Genomic DNA, 15,000 nt, shown 5'->3' with positions numbered 1-15,000 from the left:
CTGACTAAGTTGTCTTTATTACCCAATAGTCCCAGGCCTTGTGACTTGTGGCTCATGTCTACGCCCATGGCCACCATTCGCTAAGATAGTTTTGAAGTCACTTTGAAGGCCCAGGAACAACTCTCTTAGCACATCGGTTAACCTGGCGCCGCAGTCAACTCATGTGCTTGGATCGGATCGAGCTATTGAGTATTGGGCCTGCATACTCGCTCATCCGTATCCTTTGCGTACCGCCCCATGGCCCCGTCCTTAGAGTTAATGACTAGTAGGCTTAACTCTTTGTATGTCTGCACCACAGTTCCCGTTCGTTCCGTGCCGTGGCCGGATACGTATTGCACATCGGTATACCTGTCGCTACTCAGGCAACTCGTGTGCGTGGATTGGATCGAGCTCATGGGGTGTGTAGAGATTCCATGTTATAATTGCAAGTCCATATCCACTTTATAGGTTAAAGTCATAAGTTGTGATTGCACAACCATACTTCATAAGAGTTTAATAACTCTTCAACTAACTTTCGTTCTGGTGTCTTGGTATCAAATCGCGTAAGACACAAGATTCTACTGGCCAAATAGAATCTAGCACATTGGTTAACCTGGCGCCGCAGTCAACTCATGTGCTTGGATCGGATCGAGCTATTGAGTATTGGGCCTGCATACTCGCTCATCCGTATCCTTTGCGTACCGCCCCATGGCCCCGTCCTTAGAGTTAATGACTAGTAGGCTTAACTCTTTGTATGTCTGCACCACAGTTCCCGTTCGTTCCGTGCCGTGGCCGGATACGTATTGCACATCGGTATACCTGTCGCTACTCAGGCAACTCGTGTGCGTGGATTGGATCGAGCTCATGGGGTGTGTAGAGATTCCATGTTATAATTGCAAGTCCATATCCACTTTATAGGTTAAAGTCATAAGTTGTGATTGCACAACCATACTTCATAAGAGTTTAATAACTCTTCAACTAACTTTCGTTCTGGTGTCTTGGTATCAAATCGCATAAGACACAAGATTCTACTGGCCAAATAGAATCTAGCACATTGGTTAACCTGACGCCGCAGTCAACTCATGTGCTTGGATCGGATCGAGCTATTGAGTATTGGGCCTGCATACTCGCTCATCCGTATCCTTTGTGTACCGCCCCATGGCCCCGTCCTTAGAGTTAATGACTAATAGGCTTAACTCTTGTTTGTCTGCACCACAGTTCCCGTTCGTTCCGTGCCGTAGCCGGATACGTATTGCACACTAGTAGACACCGTAATCTGACGTATCTAACACACCACTATTGTAACTCGTCGTCGAAGGACCTTTCAAGTGCCTGATGGCCAGGGGAGCTCTTACACGGCACGGATACACAGTGATGCTCGCCCATCAAAGTGTACAACGATCGAGTTTGCTTAAGTGTCTGGGTACCTACACACCAGACACAATGCAATGGCCACGGATCCACACAAGGCACATCACATGCAGAAAGCTTCACCAGATTATGACACATACCACACTCTTGTAACTCGTCGTCGAAGGGGCGTTCAAAGTGCCTTACGGCTAGGGGAGATCTAGCACGGCACGGAGACACAGTGATGGTTGCCCATCAAAGTGTACAACGATCGAGTTTGCTTTCCGCGCAAGCGTTCTAAGTGTCTGGGTACCTACACACCAGACACAATGCAATGGCCACGGATCCACACAAGGCACATCACATGCAGAAAGCTTCACCAGATTCTGACACATACCACACTCTTGTAACTCGTCGTCGAAGGGGCGTTCAAAGTGCCTTACGGCTAGGGGGGATCTAGCACGGCACGGAGACACAGTGATGGTCACCCATCAAAGTGTACAACGATCGAGTTTGCTTTCCGCGCAAGCGTTCTAAGTGTCTGGGTATCTAAGCACCAGACACAATGCAATGGCCACGGATCCACACAAGGCACATCACATGCAGAAAGCTTCACCAGATTCTGACACATACCACACACATGCAACTCGTCGTCGAAGGGGCGTTCAAGTGCCTTACGGCTAGGGGAGATCTAGCTCGGCACGGGGACACAGTGATGGTCACCCATCAAAGTGTACAACGAACGAGTTGGCTTTCAACAAATTCTGACACATAGCAAGCGAGCGACCGAGCTACACCGAAGGCAGCCCATGGTTGGTCACTCGCGGACGATCATCAGTAATGATCCTTCCGCAGGTTCACCTACGGAAACCTTGTTACGACTTTTACTTCCTCTAAATCATCAAGTTCGGTCAACTTCAGCCATGCCAGCTGCAGCTCACGAAGGAACCGCGGAAGGTAAGCCTCCAGAAACCTCACTAAATAATCCATCGGTAGTAGCGACGGGCGGTGTGTACAAAGGGCAGGGACGTAATCAGCACTAGCTAATGACTAGTGCTTACTAGAAATTCCAGGTTCATGGGGACCGTTGCAGTCCCCAATCCCGACTAGATGGGCATTTTAGTGATTTCCCGTTCCTCTCGGAATGGGGGCGCCTATTGGCGAGAACACGCTGCGACCCACATTGTAGCACGCGTGCAGCCCAGAACATCTAAGGGCATCACGGACCTGTTATCGCTCATTCTCAGCTTGCTAAACACAAGTTGTCCCGCTAAGCAGGGCAAACGTAGCCGACGACCGCCCGTGAAGGCGCCGCCCGGCTGTAACGTCAGGTGCGCCCGGAGGCGCACTGCTGACAGCGTTCTAGTTAGCATGTTTGAGTCACGTTCGTTATCGGAATTAACCAGACAAATCATTCCACGAACTAAGAACGGCCATGCACCACTACCCTTAAATTTGAGAAAGAGCTATCAATCTGTCTTACCTCGATAAGTTTGGACCTGGTAAATTTTCCCGTGTTGAGTCAAATTAAGCCGCAAGCTCCACTTCTTGTGGTGCCCTTCCGTCAATTCCTTTAAGTTTCAACTTTGCAACCATACTTCCCCCGGAACCCGATTTTGGTTTCCCGGAAGCGACTGAGAGCACCGAATAGGGGTAGCGTCTCCCAATTGCTAATTGGCATCGTTTACGGTTAGAACTAGGGCGGTATCTAATCGCCTTCGATCCTCTAACTTTCGTTCTTGATTAAAGAAAGCATCCATGGCAAACGCTTTCGCTTCAGTTGGTCCTACGACGGTCTACGAATTTCACCTCTCGCGCCGTAATACCAATGCCCCCAACTACTTCTGTTAATCATTACCTCTAGGTTTCTGACAAACCAACGAAATCGTATAAACCGAGGTCATATTCCATTATTCCATGCAAGATTATTCTCGGCCAACGCCAACCCCACGGGGGGGCCGGACGCTTTGTCTTAGCCTGCTTTGAGCACTCTAATTTGTTCAAGGTAAATGTGAGTATCTTGAGCACCATGAGGAGCCCGTGCCGGAGTTAACCGGTAGCACGGTACTCGTTCACAGAGTAACGCCCAAGTACACCATTGTGAGTCGCAGCCGTGAGCGCGCGCACGAACGGCCCCGGCGTGTAACCGGGCGCCCGTGGCGGTCACGTGTCTGGACGGGCAATCAACTTCGAACGTTTTAACCGCAACAACTTTAATATACGCTAGTGGAGCTGGAATTACCGCGGCTGCTGGCACCAGACTTGCCCTCCACTTGATCCTTGTTGAAGGATTTATACTCAACTCATTCCAATTATGGACCATCGTTAGAGAGGTCCATATTGTTATTTCTCGTCACTACCTCCCCGTACTGGGATTGGGTAATTTACGCGCCTGCTGCCTTCCTTGGATGTGGTAGCCATTTCTCAGGCTCCCTCTCCGGAATCGAACCCTGATTCCCCGTTACCCGTCGCAACCATGGTAGTCCTCTACACTACCATCAATAGTTGATAGGGCAGACATTTGAAAGATCTGTCGTCAGTCGACAAGCGACCATACGATCTGCGTCCTTATCCAGACTTCAACTCAAGCCGCCCGGAGGCGATTGGTTTAACTAATAAGTGCACCAGTTCAGCTACCCGCGAGGGCAACAGTCCCGGCATGTTGCATGTATTAGCTCTGGATTTTCCACAGTTATCCAAGTAACTAGTGGTAGGATGATCTTGTGAATTATAGCTGTTATACTGAGCCTTATGCGGTTTCACATTCATTTATGTTTGTACTTAGACATGCATGGCTTAACCTTTGAGACAAGCGTATATTACTGGTAGGATCAACCAGAATTCGTTCCACTACAGACACACACTCGCTTAGTGGGAAATAAATTTCCACACAACTCTCTCTCTCTAGAACCATATGGAATGGCTCTTTGGTGTTGGGTAAGGCACCAATTTGTTGGGGTGTAACGGTCACCACCAACTTTAAGTTTGTTAGGGCACAACGGAAACCACTAACTAAACTTTAGGAAACTAAATTTCCTCACACATTATCTCTCACCATATTAGCACTAGGTGCTATCCACGATTGTACAACGTTTCAACTCTTGAATCGACCGTAGGGCCGCGGAATTGCTTCCGGGCCCCTATTCTCGCTATTAATTGTTCATCTCTTTCAATACATCGAGTTCGTTCCATTGGGTAGTTCGCATGGCGAACGTTTTGATGCAGCCCCCTGGGGGACCACGGCACTTTACACCGGGTATGGTGTATGCGCAACCTACAGATAACAATAAACCCCTTATGCGTGTGTAAACCGATGTTGGGCTGCTCAACATCTTTCATGGTTACATCACTTGCACCAGAACCCACGGTGCCGATTTGGTAATATGTTGTACATTTACTCTCAAGATGTACGCTTCGGCCCCTTATTCAGGGGCTCAAGCTATTACCAGCAAGAACAATCCTCATCCAGACTTGAACTCGAAACACCCGGAGGCGAACGGTTTAACTAATAAGTGCACCAGTCTTGAATCCATGCGTCGGTGGAAACAATGCCGGCGTGTTGCATGTATTAGCTCTGAACTTAGCGAGTGATTGCCTTGCAGCTGTCATACTGAGCGTAGAGCGTGATTATCGCTCACTTGAACCATGTTGAATGGCTCTTTGGTGTAGGGTAAGGCACCAATTTGTTGGGGCGTAACGGTCACCACCAACTTAAGACTTGCTTATAGGTATTTCAACGTTTTCAACTCTTAAATCGACCGTGTTTCATTATCATCTCTTCTTCTTATTAAATGCATAGAGTTCGTTCCATTGGGTAGTTCGCGTGGCGAACGGTTTGATGCAGCCCCCCGGGGGGGACCACGGCACTTTACACCGGGCATGGTGTATGCGCAACCTACAGATCACCAATATATTTGTGATCGATAATGCACACTTCTTACACGACTGACCAGTCGACAGCGCTGCCTTCCTATTATGCGTGTGTAAACCGATGTTGGGCTGCTCAACATCTTTCACGGTTACATCACTTGCACCCGAACCCATGGTGCCGATTTGGTAATATGTTGTACATGGTCTCAAGATGTACGCTTCGACCCCTTATTCAGGGGCTCAAGCTATTACCAGCAAGATCAATCCTCATCCAGACTTGAACTCGAAACACCCGGAGGCGAACGGTTTAACTAATAAGTGCACCAGTCTTGAATCCATGCGTCGGTGGAAACAATGCCGGCATGTTGCATGTATTAGCTCTGAACATAGCGAGTGATTGCCTTGTAGCTGTCGAACTGAGCGTAGAATGTGATTATCGCTCACTTGAAAGGGTCAAGCCCTTTCGAGTCGTCCGGTTTTTACGCCAGACGACTCGGTTCACCATCTTTCGGGAAGGGACCGTCTCGGTCGCAAGCTGCTCCGGTCCCTAAACAACCTGCGACAAATGATAGGAAATGCCGACATCAACACGTGTTCAGTTTGGTTTATCGCTCATAGGTCTTTTTGACCATCGATCCCTGATTATAACTCTCAATTAAACAGTCAGGAGAGTAAGGCATGCCCATCGATATCTCATCGACAGGCGATACCGCAAGAACGGCCAACGACACATCAGGTGATCGATTATTGCTACGACTTTTGCTTAATCGTTTCCACTCCTTAGAGAAAGAAACCCCCGGGGACCGTCTCAGTCGCAAGCTGCTCCGGTCCCTAAACAACCTGCGACAAATGATAGGAAATGCCGACATCAACACGTGTTCAGTTTGGTTTATCGCTCATAGGTCTTTTTGACCATCGATCCCTGATTATAACTCTCAATTAAACAGTCAGGAGAGTAAGGCATGCCCATCGATATCTCATCGACAGGCGATACCGCAAGAACGGCCAACGACACATCAGGTGATCGATTATTGCTACGACTTTTGCTTAATCGTTTCCACTCCTTAGAGAAAGAAACCCCCGGGGACCGTCTCGGTCGCAAGCTGCTCCGGTCCCTAAACAACCTGCGACAAATGATAGGAAAAGCCGACATCAATATGTGTTCAGTTTGGTTTATCGCTCATTGGTCTGTTTGACCATCGATCCCTGATTAAACTCTCAGTAATCCAGTCGGGAGAGTAAGGCATGCCCATCGATATCTCATCGACAGGCGATACCGCTTGAACGGCCAACGACACATCAGAGGATCGTATCTTGCTACAACTTTTGCTTAATCGTTTCTTCTCCTTGGAGAAAGAAACCCCCGGGGACCGTCTCGGCCGCAAGCTGCTCCGGTCCCTAAACAACCTGCGGCATCAAATGATAGGAAAAGCCGACATCAATACGTGTTCAGTTTGGTTTATCGCTCATTGGTCTTGTTTGACCATCGATCCCTGATTAATACTCTCAATTAGAAGGTCGGTAGAGTAAGGCATGCCCATCGATATCTCATCGACAGGCGATACCGCATGAACGGCCAACGACACATCAGAGGATCGTATCTTGCTACAACTCTTGCTTAATAGTTTCCACTCCTTGGAGAAAGAAACCCCCGGGGACCGTCTCGGCCGCAAGTTGCTCCGGTCCCTAAACAACCTGCGGCATCAAATGATAGGAAAAGCCGACATCAATACGTGTTCAGTTTGGTTTATCGCTCATAGGTCTGTTTGACCATCGATCCTAGAATTCAACTTTCGAGTAAGGCATGCCCGTCGATATCTCATCGATAGGCGATACCGGTAGAACGGCCAACGACACACAACTAGGATCGCATTTACTCTTCCTTGGATGGATAACCAATACCCTAGGACCGTTTCATCGCGAGCTGCTCCGGTCCTCAAACAACTCGCGAACCACCGATAGGATGATATTAGGAATGGCCGACTTTCATCCTTTAACTCTCAGTTCTGCTTACCAAAACATAGGTACTTGGACCTTAAAGACCACTATATGTTCCCCGATCGGGGGCAATCGGAACGTCTATCCATCATCAACATCGTTTCACTCATTCCGAACCACCAAATTGGACAGACAGTACCATATTCACCAACCGATTGCTTCAACTTCGCAAACTGTATGGTAAGTTCTACTAATTTCACATCTTACCATCGACTAATAGTGCATAAATCCACTTGGAAATCACTTTTCCTTGGTCCTCGGACCTTCTACGACAACGTCCAACAAATATCCGAAGTCGTTTCCCAACTTAGACCAAGCATTTCGTATCTTTACTTCTAATCGATTTTTTCTCTCATAATTGACGATCAAAATCTAAAAACCACATTTTGAGCCAGAAGCAGTCGTCCGATCGTCCTGGGGGTAGTCTCAATCGATTTAGAAGGGCCCAATTCATAAAGATACGTACTCAGTCAAATTCATGCTTCTGGCTCACCTACCCCCTATATAGTAAACGAAAGCGTACAGGCGTGGAAAACGTGCCATTTTTCTCCATCACGGACTTTTTTTTTCTCGTTGCACCGACTCTAGTAAAAAAGTGAAATTTTTTACTAGTTACCAACTTTTGCAAATTATCATCGGATATCACTTTTCATGGTCTATAGTAAGTTCTTATCACGTTTTAGTAGTTTTTGAAAAAAAAATTTTTTTGAACTTTTCAAAATTTTTCAAAACAAAGTTTTTGTAGGCGGTTTTGTGTATGGAGGGTTACTAGTCTCGGGGTCACTGTTTGACCAAAAAACCACTATATATCATTCGAAAGGTAATTTCAAGGGCTACAAAAAATTGTTCTACGACACCCCCTTCCGACGTCTAGTATTCGAGTTATTGGCCAAAAACCATTACTTGAGCGATTTTTCGTTCAGGGTACCCGACTCTAGTAAAAAAGTGAAATTTTTCTCGATTGACCAAGTGTTGCAAATGACCATCGGATTTCACTTTTTATGGTCTATAGTGAGTTCTGATCACGATTTGGTACTTTTTGAAAAAATTTTTTTGACGCACTTTTCAAAATTTTGCAAAACCAAAACTTTTTAGGCGGTTTTGTGTATGGAGGGTTACTAGTCTCGGGGTCACTTTTTGACCAAAAAACCACTATATATCATTCGAAAGGTAATTTCAAGGGCTACAAAAAATTGTTCTACGGCACCCCCCTCCGACGTCTAGTATTCGAGTTATTGGCCAAAAACCGCAACTATAGCGGTTTTTCGTACAGGGTACCCGACTCTAGTAAAATGATGCGATTTTTACTAGTCTAGGAACTTTTTGGTCAAAAAATCAAGTATATGTCATTCGATAGATAATTTCAAGGGCTACCAAAAATTGTTCTACGGCACCCCCCTCCGACGCCTAGTATTCGAGTTATGGGCCAAAAACCATTCATACTTGAGCATTTTGCTCATTTTGCCTGTACGGGTACCGGGGACTAGTAAAATCAGGCCAATTTTACTAGAGTAGGGGTCCTTTTTGGTCAAAAAAACAACTTTTGCTCGTTCGATAGGGAATCGATAGGGCAACAAAAAATCGTTCTACGACCCCCCCTTCCGATGTCTAGTATTCGAGTTATGGGCCAAAAACAGTTTATAGCTAATTTTTCACTCGATTTTTCACCAAGTATCGCACATTACTCCGGTTCTATGCATTGGATCGTCAATCTTTAAGATTTTATGGGTAGTTCCAACTGTTTGCTACATTTCATCCATACATCACGAACCGATTCAATGTCTGTGGTAGAAGTTATTAGAGGAATAAAAAAATTTACCCTTGGCTTTGGACCGTACAAGTTTACCCATTTTTGGCCCGTATTTGCCCCATAGCTCCGCCGGTATCCAAGATATCGCCACACTTTCTTCTGGCCATGGGTAGATGGCACTTGTGGCTAGATTTCTTCCATGCACCACTAATCGCTACCATGTCTGTGGCCGGAGCTATTCACGAAAGCGCCTCGCGCACTTGGTCGGATTTTTGGTCCAACTTGCACCATTTTTGGCCCATATTTGCCCCATAGCTCCGCCGGTATCCAAGATATGGCCACACTTTCTTCTGGCCATGGGTAGATGGCACTTGTGGCTAGATTTCTTCCATGCACCACTAATCGCTACCATGTCTGTGGCCGGAGCTATTCACGAAAGCGCCTCGCGCACTTGGTCGGATTTTTGGTCCAACTTCACCATTTTTGGCCCATATTTGCCCCATAGCTCCGCCGGTATCCAAGATAGCGCCACACTTTCTTCTGGCCATGGGTAGATGGCACTTGTGGCTAGATTTCTTCCATGCACCACTAATCGCTACCATGTCTGTGGCCGGAGCTATTCACGAAAGCGCCTCGCGCACTTGGTCGGATTTTTGGTCCAACTTGCACCATTTTTGGCCCATATTTGCCCCATAGCTCCGCCGGTATCCAAGATATGGCCACACTTTCTTCTGGCCATGGCTAGATGGCACTTGTGGCTAGATTTCTTCCATGCACCACTAATCGCTACCATGTCTGTGGCCGGAGCTATTCGACGAACAACCATCGCATTTACCTAGGTACTTTTTCGGATTTTTGGTCCAACTTGCACCATTTTTGGCCCGTATTTGCCCCATAGCTCCGCCGGTATCCAAGATATGGCCACACTTTCTTCTGGCCATGGGTAGATGGCACTTGTGGCTAGATTTCTTCCATGCACCACTAATCGCTACCATGTCTGTGGCCGGAGCTATTCACGAAAGCGCCTCGCGCACTTGGTCGGATTTTTGGTCCAACTTGCACCATTTTTGGCCCATATTTGCCCCATAGCTCCGCCGGTATCCAAGATATGGCCACACTTTCTTCTGGCCATGGGTAGATGGCACTTGTGGCTAGATTTCTTCCATGCACCACTAATCGCTACCATGTCTGTGGCCGGAGCTATTCGACGAACAACCATCGCATTTACCTAGGTACTTTTTCGGATTTTTGGTCCAACTTGCACCATTTTTGGCCCATATTTGCCCCATAGCTCCGCCGGTATCCAAGATATGGCCACACTTTCTTCTGGCCATGGGTAGATGGCACTTGTGGCTAGATTTCTTCCATGCACCACTAATCGCTACCATGTCTGTGGCCGGAGCTATTCACGAAAGCGCCTCGCGCACTTGGTCGGATTTTTGGTCCAACTTCACCATTTTTGGCCCATATTTGCCCCATAGCTCCGCCGGTATCCAAGATATGGCCACACTTTCTTCTGGCCATGGGTAGATGGCACTTGTGGCTAGATTTCTTCCATGCACCACTAATCGCTACCATGTCTGTGGCCGGAGCTATTCGACGAACAACCATCGCATTTACCTAGGTACTTTTTCGGATTTTTGGTCCAACTTCACCATTTTTGGCCCATATTTGCCCCATAGCTCCGCCGGTATCCAAGATATGGCCACACTTTCTTCTGGCCATGGGTAGATGGCACTTGTGGCTAGATTTCTTCCATGCACCACTAATCGCTACCATGTCTGTGGCCGGAGCTATTCGACGAACAACCATCGCATTTACCTAGGTACTTTTTCGGATTTTTGGTCCAACTTGCACCATTTTTGGCCCATATTTGCCCCATAGCTCCGCCGGTATCCAAGATATGGCCACACTTTCTTCTGGCCATGGGTAGATGGCACTTGTGGCTAGATTTCTTCCATGCACCACTAATCGCTACCATGTCTGTGGCCGGAGCTATTCGACGAACAACCATCGCATTTACCTAGGTACTTTTTCGGATTTTTGGTCCAACTTGCACCATTTTTGGCCCATATTTGCCCCATAGCTCCGCCGGTATCCAAGATATGGCCACACTTTCTTCTGGCCATGGGTAGATGGCACTTGTGGCTAGATTTCTTCCATGCACCACTAATCGCTACCATGTCTCTGGCCGGAGCTATTCACGAAAGCGCCTCGCGCACTTGGTCGGATTTTTGGTCCAACTTGCACCATTTTTGGCCCATATTTGCCCCATAGCTCCGCCGGTATCCAAGATATGGCCACACTTTCTTCTGGCCATGGGTAGATGGCACTTGTGGCTAGATTTCTTCCATGCACCACTAATCGCTACCATGTCTGTGGCCGGAGCTATTCGACGAACAACCATCGCATTTACCTAGGTACTTTTTCGGATTTTTGGTCCAACTTGCACCATTTTTGGCCCATATTTGCCCCATAGCTCCGCCGGTATCCAAGATATGGCCACACTTTCTTCTGGCCATGGGTAGATGGCACTTGTGGCTAGATTTCTTCCATGCACCACTAATCGCTACCATGTCTGTGGCCGGAGCTATTCGACGAACAACCATCGCATTTACCTAGGTACTTTTTCGGATTTTTGGTCCAACTTGCACCATTTTTGGCCCATATTTGCCCCATAGCTCCGCCGGTATCCAAGATATGGCCACACTTTCTTCTGGCCATGGGTAGATGGCACTTGTGGCTAGATTTCTTCCATGCACCACTAATCGCTACCATGTCTCTGGCCGGAGCTATTCACGAAAGCGCCTCGCGCACTTGGTCGGATTTTTGGTCCAACTTGCACCATTTTTGGCCCATATTTGCCCCATAGCTCCGCCGGTATCCAAGATATGGCCACACTTTCTTCTGGCCATGGGTAGATGGCACTTGTGGCTAGATTTCTTCCATGCACCACTAATCGCTACCATGTCTGTGGCCGGAGCTATTCGACGAACAACCATCGCATTCACCTTCTCGTTGCACTTCTTCGGGAATTTGGTGCAACCAAGTTTTCACTATAACTTGGTCATTTTCCGTCCATCGGACATGCGGTTTTGGGTGTCGATACTTGACACCGCGCGCTACAATATGTTCCTCCACGACCATGTGGTCTGATGCTTCCAACAGGAGCTATTCGAGGAGTACCGATTTTTCACCATTAAAAATGCTCGTTTTTGCACCAACTTTTGCCTATAACTCAGGCTGTATCGATCGGATCTTCAATCTTGAAAAAGTTTTGGATAGGTGGCACCAAATGCTACATTTCGTTCTTCCACGTCCACTTTGTCCGATGTCTAGCAAAAAAGTTATTCGCGAACCAAGTCCAGAACCCATGCAATGGCTGCCCTCATTGCATACATCACGGCGGTTAACTCTCGTTACTCTATACCGTGGACTTGGTACTTTTTCAGGCATTCGTTGCTACTTCTCGGTTCATGATATTCGTTTACGGTCTTCACTAGGGCATTTGGTGCTCCTTATCGGTTCATGATATTCGTTTACGGTCTTCACTAGGGCATTTGGTGCTCCTTATCGGTTCATGATATTCGTTTACGGTCTTCACTAGGGCATTTGGTGCTCCTTATCGGTTCATGATATTCGTTTACGGTCTTCACTAGGGCATTTGGTGCTCCTTATCGGTTCATGATATTCGTTTACGGTCTTCACTAGGGCATTTGGTGCTACTTCTCGGTTCATGATATTCGTTTACGGTCTTCACTAGGGCATTTGGTGCTCCTTCTCGGTTCATGATATTCGTTTACGGTCTTCACTAGGGCATTTGGTGCTACTTCTCGGTTCATGATATTCGTTTACGGTCTTCACTAGGGCATTTGGTGCTCCTTCTCGGTTCATGATATTCGTTTACGGTCTTCACTAGGGCATTTGGTACTGGGCTTCCCACTTTCTACTGATCGATCCATACTCACTTGCGTGCACCTAGCCTAGGAAGGTTTCCTATGGCTTCCCATCTTTCTACTGATCGATCCATACTCACTTGCGTGCACCTAGCCTAGGAAGGTTTCCTATGGCTTCCCATCTTTCTACTGATCGATCCATACTCACTTGCGTGCACCTAGCCTAGGAAGGTTTCCTATGGCTTCCCATCTTTCTACTGATCGATCCATACTCACTTGCGTGCACCTAGCCTAGGAAGGTTTCCTAGGGCTTCCCATCTTTCTACTGATCGATCCATACTCACTTGCGTGCACCTAGCCTAGGAAGGTTTCCTATGGCTTCCCATCTTTCTACTGATCGATCCATACTCACTTGCGTGCACCTAGCCTAGGAAGGTTTCCTATGGCTTCCCATCTTTCTACTGATCGATCCATACTCACTTGCGTGCACCTAGCCTAGGAAGGTTTCCTTGGGCTTCCCATCTTTCTACTGATCGATCCATACTCACTTGCGTGCACCTAGCCTAGGAAGGTTTCCTATGGCTTCCCATCTTTCTACTGATCGATCCATACTCACTTGCGTGCACCTAGCCTAGGAAGGTTTCCTATGGCTTCCCATCTTTCTACTGATCGATCCATACTCACTTGCGTGCACCTAGCCTAGGAAGGTTTCCTTGGGCTTCCCATCTTTCTACTGATCGATCCATACTCACTTGCGTGCACCTAGCCTAGGAAGGTTTCCTATGGCTTCCCATCTTTCTACTGATCGATCCATACTCACTTGCGTGCACCTAGCCTAGGAAGGTTTCCTATGGCTTCCCATCTTTCTACTGATCGATCCATACTCACTTGCGTGCACCTAGCCTAGGAAGGTTTCCTATGGCTTCCCATCTTTCTACTGATCGATCCATACTCACTTGCGTGCACCTAGCCTAGGAAGGTTTCCTATGGCTTCCCATCTTTCTACTGATCGATCCATACTCACTTGCGTGCACCTAGCCTAGGAAGGTTTCCTATGGCTTCCCATCTTTCTACTGATCGATCCATACTCACTTGCGTGCACCTAGCCTAGGAAGGTTTCCTATGGCTTCCCATCTTTCTACTGATCGATCCATACTCACTTGCGTGCACCTAGCCTAGGAAGGTTTCCTATGGCTTCCCATCTTTCTACTGATCGATCCATACTCACTTGCGTGCACCTAGCCTAGGAAGGTTTCCTATGGCTTCCCATCTTTCTACTGATCGATCCATACTCACTTGCGTGCACCTAGCCTAGGAAGGTTTCCTATGGCTTCCCATCTTTCTACTGATCGATCCATACTCACTTGCGTGCACCTAGCCTAGGAAGGTTTCCTATGGCTTCCCATCTTTCTACTGATCGATCCATACTCACTTGCGTGCACCTAGCCTAGGAAGGTTTCCTATGGCTTCCCATCTTTCTACTGATCGATCCATACTCACTTGCGTGCACCTAGCCTAGGAAGGTTTCCTATGGCTTCCCATCTTTCTACTGATCGATCCATACTCACTTGCGTGCACCTAGCCTAGGAAGGTTTCCTATGGCTTCCCATCTTTCTACTGATCGATCCATACTCACTTGCGTGCACCTAGCCTAGGAAGGTTTCCCTTTGGTACCGACTTCCATCTACGCACTCGATATAACCTAGGTACTTGGTACCGATGATGGTTAACACTCAAGCATTTCTTGCAACCTGGGGCCATGGTACCAATTTTCACTTCTTAGGTACGTTTATGGGCCCGCATTAATCCAATATTGCTCCGATGGCCTTTCGCATTATTTCATCCGATAGCCCTTGCCAAAAGCTACCAAAAGTTCCTCCACGGCCATGTGCTCCGACGCTTAGTTTAGGAAATATTCGAAAAAATTCATTTTAGGAAACATTTTCTTATTGGAAAATCACCTTAAATCGATGGCCATTTTTTGGGCAAAAACTTTAACGTCTTCCCGACTTTGCGGGAATTGCGAATTTTAGGCACCCAGAGAAAATCTTTTACTTTAAGGGGGCGGCCGCGAAGTTGCCCAAAGTCTTGGACACAAAAATTCTCAAGTTCCCCACTCTAGTAAAGCGCCCTATGAGTATCTCCTGGCCCGCGAGC

This window comes from Anopheles funestus, assembly GCF_943734845.2.
Source record: "Anopheles funestus chromosome X unlocalized genomic scaffold, idAnoFuneDA-416_04 X_unloc_76, whole genome shotgun sequence".
Taxonomy (NCBI): domain Eukaryota; kingdom Metazoa; phylum Arthropoda; class Insecta; order Diptera; family Culicidae; genus Anopheles; species Anopheles funestus.
The sequence above is the reverse complement of the archived record's forward strand: the minus strand, read 5'-3'. Positions refer to the sequence as shown.